This window comes from Chelonoidis abingdonii, chromosome 18 (assembly GCF_003597395.2).
Source record: "Chelonoidis abingdonii isolate Lonesome George chromosome 18, CheloAbing_2.0, whole genome shotgun sequence".
In the NCBI taxonomy this organism is placed as follows: Eukaryota; Metazoa; Chordata; order Testudines; family Testudinidae; genus Chelonoidis; species Chelonoidis abingdonii.
In genome coordinates, this window is record NC_133786.1 from 2259958 (window position 1) to 2266901 (window position 6944).

Genomic DNA, 6944 nt, shown 5'->3' on the forward strand with positions numbered 1-6944 from the left:
CTGGCCCTGGCCCTGATGCTCTGATAATATTAGCTAATGTAGCAGTGTCACAATTATTGAATTATTGTATTTTGAAGATGTGAAGTGGTGGATCAGTATTAACTAGCCCGTTTATTTTATTATTTACACTGTGTTGATTCTCCTAATTAAAGTGACTCTTTTTTTTTCAGCTGCTATATTTCCTTCTGGTTGCATCAGAAGATACACATATCATCTATCATTTGTACCCGTCACCTTAGTAAAGGAACAAACATGAAAAACAAATCACTGTCTGCGAATGGATCATTTTCATGTTCCCTCTTCCATGAGGGATTGAGGTCCCAGGTAGGTATTTTGAGGGTGAAAACTCACTGGCCATTCAGTGGCTATCGAGATTGGAGGACACCTCTAAAGAGCTGTCTCCATTGTGCTCCAAGAGCCTGATCTAACTCACGCTGCGCTCAGTAAGAGAAGTCGTCTTTCCAACAGGTGGAGGTTCAGGCCCTAACAGAGGAGGGATGTGCTTAGCCAAGACCCTGCAGACCTGGGCACTGAATTAAGAGAGAGGTTTTTACCTGTTCAGTGCTAGAAAAATCCAAATTCACTGGGAAAGGGAATTATAATACTACAGGCAGGGATGGATAACTGGATTGCTAGTCTTCTGCTAGAAACCTTCTGCTGGAACGAGGACCCTTTTCCATGCCCATCTCATCATTTACCAGCAGGCTGGGTACGCACAATAGTTGCTGGGTTTTCCTTACCCCACTTTGCCTGGATCTCTGGTATCAAATCTCCCTTGCCCCAGGTGACGTTGCTGACAAGTGGCACCTCCTCCTGTAGTTTAAATGCTGGTTATTTATTCAATTAGAAGTTGATGAATTCTTCAGGTCTTTGTCTTTTAGTGGAATGGAAGGAAATCTCCCCGGGAGAGGGGAGGCCAGGGGAAGCATTACTCTGCCATGGAGGAAGGATTAAATTCATCTTGATTCGGTCCCCTGGCACTCCTGCCTATACTTTGTTTTTAAGCTTCTGCTGAGAAGTTGAACTTTGTACCAAGGATGATCAGCAAAGATGGAAATGGAAGGGCTGCAAAAAAAGAGAGGTGTCTGTGCCAGCCTACTCCAACCTCTTTGGAAGGAACCCTGGTGTAGAGCACCCTAAATATGCTGTACCTTCCCTCCCCCTCGCCAAACCCAAACCAGCTCCTGTAATGAGAGCATCATGTGCTCTGGGCACTATATGCAGAGCTATGACACTCCTGCTCAGTTAGCCACAATCAGCCAGGCCCTGCTTCTGCAAACTCTTCCTCAGATGCTTAATTTCAACCATGTGAGCAGGCCCGTTGATTTCATACATGTTTACAGGACAGGGGCCTACGTCAGTATTGTAGTGAGAGCTGCACGGAGGAAAGGAGCCAGCACCCATGTTACAGGAATCACTCCAGTCTAATGAGAGGACTGCTATCTCACCTAAGATCTTGATCTCCAGCTGGGGCTCACTGGCCCTGTAGAGGAGGTTTCACAGTGACAGTCCCTGATGCAGGAGCAGCTCCTGTTTCTGTGTGCGCTCCGGCTGACAGCAAGAGTCAAGCTTTGGGCTCCCTTGGGAGCTAGAGTACAATGGAGGGAGCAAAACGTCTGACAGAGCTGAGAAACAGCCTGCGTGTACGTTAGTCTCTTTTCTGACTATGATACTGATGTGTTTGCTGGACTCATCTCTAGTCGCTCACATTATTGCCTGCATGCAAAGAGCTGGATTCCTGAATGGGTTCCAAGCTAATTAATTGAATGAAATATATTGTTACCATACACATTGCAAGCTGGCCTTGAAATACAAAAGGCTGATTATGTGAATCTATGTGCTAAATTCCTCAGCCACCAACTCCTCCTGAATTGTCACCTCCTCCCCTGGGCGGAAAGGTTCATTGGGTGGTGGTAATGTAGCTTAGAACTGTGTGTTGCATTTATGAATGGAGGCTTGTCAATAACATGAGAGGTGTGTCTATAAAACAGCCTCTAAGGTCTGACCTGACTGCAGTGAAGGGACTGGATTAAGCATCTCAAGAGTGAGTACTGGAAAACCAGAGACCAGAACCCCACCTTGGGCTACTCACTGACATTGTGCCTGTTTTCTGAGGAGTTTGATTGGGTGCTGGGCAAGGCCAGCTCTAGCAATTTCGCCGCCCCAAGCACGGGCGGCACGCCGCGGGGGGCACTCTGCCACCCGCCGGTCCCGCGGCTCTGGTGGACCTCCTGCAGGCGTGCCTGCGGATGCTCCATTGGAGCCGCGGGACCAGCGGACCCTCCGCAGGGTATTGCACCGAACACAGAGCCAGCTTTGGTGCATGACTACCTGGTTAGCCAGGATGGTGCCCTGCTGGCCCCAGAATCCAGCATGGGGAGTGATGGGAGCCAGGAGCAGGTGCCGAGTGAGGGCAGTGTAGAAACTGTTACTGAAACAGATCCCACACAGCAGCAGCACATCCTGGGGCTACACTTGAAAGAACTGTTTGATGTCCCATCCTCCCCTGTGAGGAACAGTTCGCTGCAGAGCCTTCAGCAGATACAGACAGGACAGAAGCTGCCCCTGAGCCTGGTTGGCTTCTGACCCTGTTTTAATGTTTATTATTATTAATATAGGCATGGCAGGGATTTCTGCTCTATTAACCAATGCAAAAGTTATGAGACACCCCAGCTAGCAGCATGTATTCACCAATGGCAGATTGTATCCCAGTGCTGTGGCTTCCCCATCACATGGAGTTCAAATGGTGACCTAGAAATGCAAATAGTAAAAATGCCTTAGAGTGAATTTTTACCTGAAAGGCACAGATTTTTGGTCCGGCCATTCCTGTTCCCTAAAAATAATAACTTTACATTGCCATGCCTGTAAGTACGCCATTCTGTAACCACTCAGTGACATAAAGAGCCACTGGAAAATGAACTGTCGGAGAGGGGATAGGTGGAAATGAGTTCCAGCCACAAATCTAGTCCATTTCAGGTAAAGATAGTCCATGCAGTCTACAGATGACAAAAGCAGTTATCTCAGATTTGACTGGGGTTTGAAAATGCATCCAGAAATGTGCCATGAAGGATGGGGAATAAAAGAGATGACTGTGGAGTTGTGTGTGTTTGCATGCAGCCATAACAGGCTAAGCCATGTGGAAGCTAACGGAGCATCCTGTTGATTCCCTCATGAATTTTGAACCAATCCCAGGTGCTGATAGAAACTTTTCCTGGAGCAGGAACACCAGCTAGGCAGTCACATTGCAGGGAAGGGTCTACCTGCGTCTGACGAAGTGGGTATTCACCCACGAAAGCTCATGCTCCAAAACGTCTGTTAGTCTATAAGGTGCCACAGGATTCTCTGCTGCTTTTGCAGGGAAGGGTGTATTTCTCAGGGCCAGCTTGTTAGCTGACCAGCCCACTCCACTAATCAATGTGCTGGTCAGTCTCTATACGTTTGAATACTTCAGCTGCACGCACTGCAGGTTTCCCAGCAGCAGCTTGGAATAATATCTCCCTCTGCCAGCTGAGCAGCACAAGAACTGTTCTGCCCTCCAAAATATGGAAGGCCTGAAATGATAGAAAAAGCTTTTGTAGCATTGCCACTGATGGCACTCTGCCCACCCGCACAACCCAGCCAGCCCAATTAGTTCTGCACTTCTTTAGAAAAGAAAAAAAAGCCTGTCATTGTCTCTGCACTTCTTTCGCTGTGATTAACCAGGCTGTGTCAAGGGGCTTCTGTGCATCCCTCTCGCAATATATTGACGTTCAGTTTTGAAAAGTAGCATTTTATGTCCTTGGAATTCCACAAGAATTTTTCTGTGCTCCTGCATGGGGGGGGGGTCTTTGAGACAATAACCCTCTGCGTCCTGTCCTGTTCCAGGCCGCTCACTCTCTGTTGGCTGCAGAACCTCCACAGCTCACCCACAGTGCAGTACAAACGTTTCTGTGATGAACTGATGGTTGAAGTTCTGCAGAGAGCCACCAACAATTCCAGTACCACGAACAAAGGGACTTGTGGCTAGAGGAAAGGCCTGGTGGGAGACCAGAGGAAAGGCTCCAGCTGGCTGCATAGCTTGAGGACAGGGTTTCAGTGTGGGAGCAGGCACTTGCTTTGCAGTTCCTGGAACAGGAATGGTGGCTAAGGGAGGACAGAGCTGAGCAGCTGTTGTCAGTAATAGCTACAAGAGTACCCGCTGTTGCTCCATTATCCACACCATGGCCTGAGATACCTGCATGGTACCCTGGGATGCAGTCCAGAAACTTCAGGCCTGGGTGGCCCATGCAGTCAGGCCCCATGAGCAGCTGGGCAGGGCAACTTAGCCGTATGCAGCCCTTTGTCTTGACCTCTCCCCTGTTGATGCCTCCAACCCCTGCCCTGGCATCAAGTGCTCAGCAAATGGAGAACAAAGGGAAAGGAGAATGGGGGCCCAGGGGACATGCCACGGCAGGGGTTTCTGTCTTGTACTTAGTTCTACTGTTCACACTTGTTCTTCCAGAGGTTTTTGTGTTTTTTTCCCCTGTAAGGTTCTGTTGTTACTGGTGTTTTGGTGTGGTAATGGTGGCTCACCGCCTCGGAATGGGCAGCTGTTGTCCTTTTATAACACATAAGTAAATAAAGATTTGTATGTCTTCAGGAGAGTGTATTGCCCTCACTGCACCACATCAGACAATGTGCATTTAAAATAATAAAGCTAACACATGATCAGGAACAATTAGGAATTAGTAAGCAAACACTAGTCCTCTGTACAGTTAGGTACAGCAATCCACACTTCAGTTACTTCCTAATATGAATCAATACTGTGAATCATTCCCCCCATGCCCCATTTCATGAGTGGTCATGTCACTGATAAATACATTGCATGAAATCAAGCCCCCATCTCTCCCCAAGCACTGACCCCTCCCCACACTAAATCAATGAGCCCCACCTCCACCCCCCGCAAGCACATTCATAGAGGTGCTATTCAAGCTCTTCCATTGGACCAGGCAAGTTCATAACGTGGAAGCACAAAGCATCCCTGACTTCTGTGCCTGAGTGCATCCAGCTCCAGCTGTAGCAGGTGCACTTTCTGGCTGAGGTTCTGATCCAGCGGCCTCTCGCTGTCACAGGTCATTCAGGGGGAAAAGGCCCATCTCTGGCTTTGCAGAGATTGTGAAGAGCACAGCAAGTCGCAGTGATGCGGACAGCGTTGAAGACACTGGCATCTAAAGGGGGCTGTAGACACCTCCAGTGGGATTTCAATCTGCCAAAGCACATTCAGCAACCACTCTGCACCTGCTGAGAGTGTAAGTAAACCGTCTCTGCCATCAGGGTACAGTTTCATAAGTCAAGGCAAAAGGGGGTACACAGGGTCCCCCAGAATGCCAGTAGGGACAGTAATTCCATTTATGACACTGTCGTGGTGGGAAGAGTGTCCCAGATGGGCCATGAATGTAGACTGCTGATCAGCTAAAAACCCTGGCATGAATTTTTCCCTGTGCAGCCCCCATTAAATCACCCTTTGTGGTCCACGAGGACCTGTAGTACCCTTTGTGGTTTATATACTCATGTGCTCCTTGGGGAGGGCAAACAGGTCGCATCAGTGGCCCCTGCACAGTTAGGAAACCCCATTCTCTCAAAGCCAGGAATTGCCTCCGGAGCAGCTTTAATTCCAGTCACCTTGGGGTTACCCACACGACTGACTGCCTCCGAGACCTCTGCCACTGCTCTACCCACAGTCGCCCTGTGTGGGTCTTTACACTGAAGGGTCATGGAAAGCTGCTCACAAAGCTCCAGAAATGTAGCTTTCTTCATGCACTCTGCTGCCAGGGCTGCCCTCTGGCTGGGGGGGCTGGACCATGTGGCAGCCCCACCACCCACTAGTGTTACTGTGATCTGGCGTGACGATCAGATGGGTGAAGAGGCTGCCCAGACCAATGAGGCACCAGCAACAGTCAAGAAGGTGAGTGCAACACTGGACAGTGGAGACTAGCAGGCCGCTTGGCTGGTGCAGCTGGTTCCTCACCTCCAAACCCTCTGCATTCCACTGCTGCTGCCCTCAGCGTGTGACGAGCTTTGCTGGATGGAAATAAGGGACCAGGCTTTATTTTAAGGAACACTTTAGGGAAACCTCATTTCCTGGTGCAAACTGTGTTTGTCTCCCAAGGGCACATTTCTACTGCCCTCAGGTGTACTGTGCAATTAGCATCAGCTTAAATGTGATGTATAAAATGGTCAAGAGACATCCCTGAAAATAAGGACTGTCTCCCTGTCTGCTTGGACCTGAGCAGGCATCTGTTGACCCTGGGCCTGACCTCGGGATACCGTGGGGTTCACTCACCTCCCCTTGTTTTTTCATTGCAGAAAACTAAAGCAGGGCACAACGGCTGCTCCATGGCTCGCTGGTGTTGTCTGGGCAGCAGCCTCCATGGAGAGACCTGAGTCCAATGCACTGGGCACACAAGAGGGACAAATGGGAGTTTTAGCCCTTTAGTGAAAATACTGACTCTGGCACCACCTAGTGGCTAAAGCCAGGAGCAAGCTGCAGGGTCTCAGACAAGTTGCTGTAATCAGGATGTAAACCACAGAAACGTTGGTGTAACGCCCGCTCCAGAGGTAAAGGCAGCTGGGGACTCACCTGCTAGGTCCTTAGACCTGGTGGGTTCCCATAAATGCATGCACATATCTCACACAAAGGCAGTCTCTATTGGGGCTGGCCGACTCTAGTACTAAATCCTCTTTGGCAGCAATGCAATGGCAGGGGCAGGACAGAACTGTCTGCGGGGCTCCTTGGGCCTGGAGCCTGAGCTGCCCCACAGCTCAGACCCTCTAGAAGAGTGGGATAAAATTCTTGGACAGTCTCTGGTGTTTGCTTGCCTCATTTGGGCTGTTCTGGGTCACTTGATAGCTTTTTTGGTGAAATGATAAATTTGGAGGATAAAGGTAACAGTGTTGATGTGTTTAGACTTCTGTAAGGCATTTGA

At 49.3% G+C, this 6944-nt stretch overlaps 1 long non-coding RNA gene across 1 annotated transcript; it reads left to right on the forward strand.

The window, feature by feature from the left end:
* The first annotated feature begins 245 nt into the window (after positions 1-245).
* Positions 246-4620, forward strand: LOC116817207 (uncharacterized). The gene is made up of 2 exons (XR_004371869.2): positions 246-324; positions 3865-4620. It is a non-coding gene; the product is annotated as an uncharacterized LOC116817207 (long non-coding RNA).
* Positions 4621-6944: the final 2324 nt, after the last annotated feature.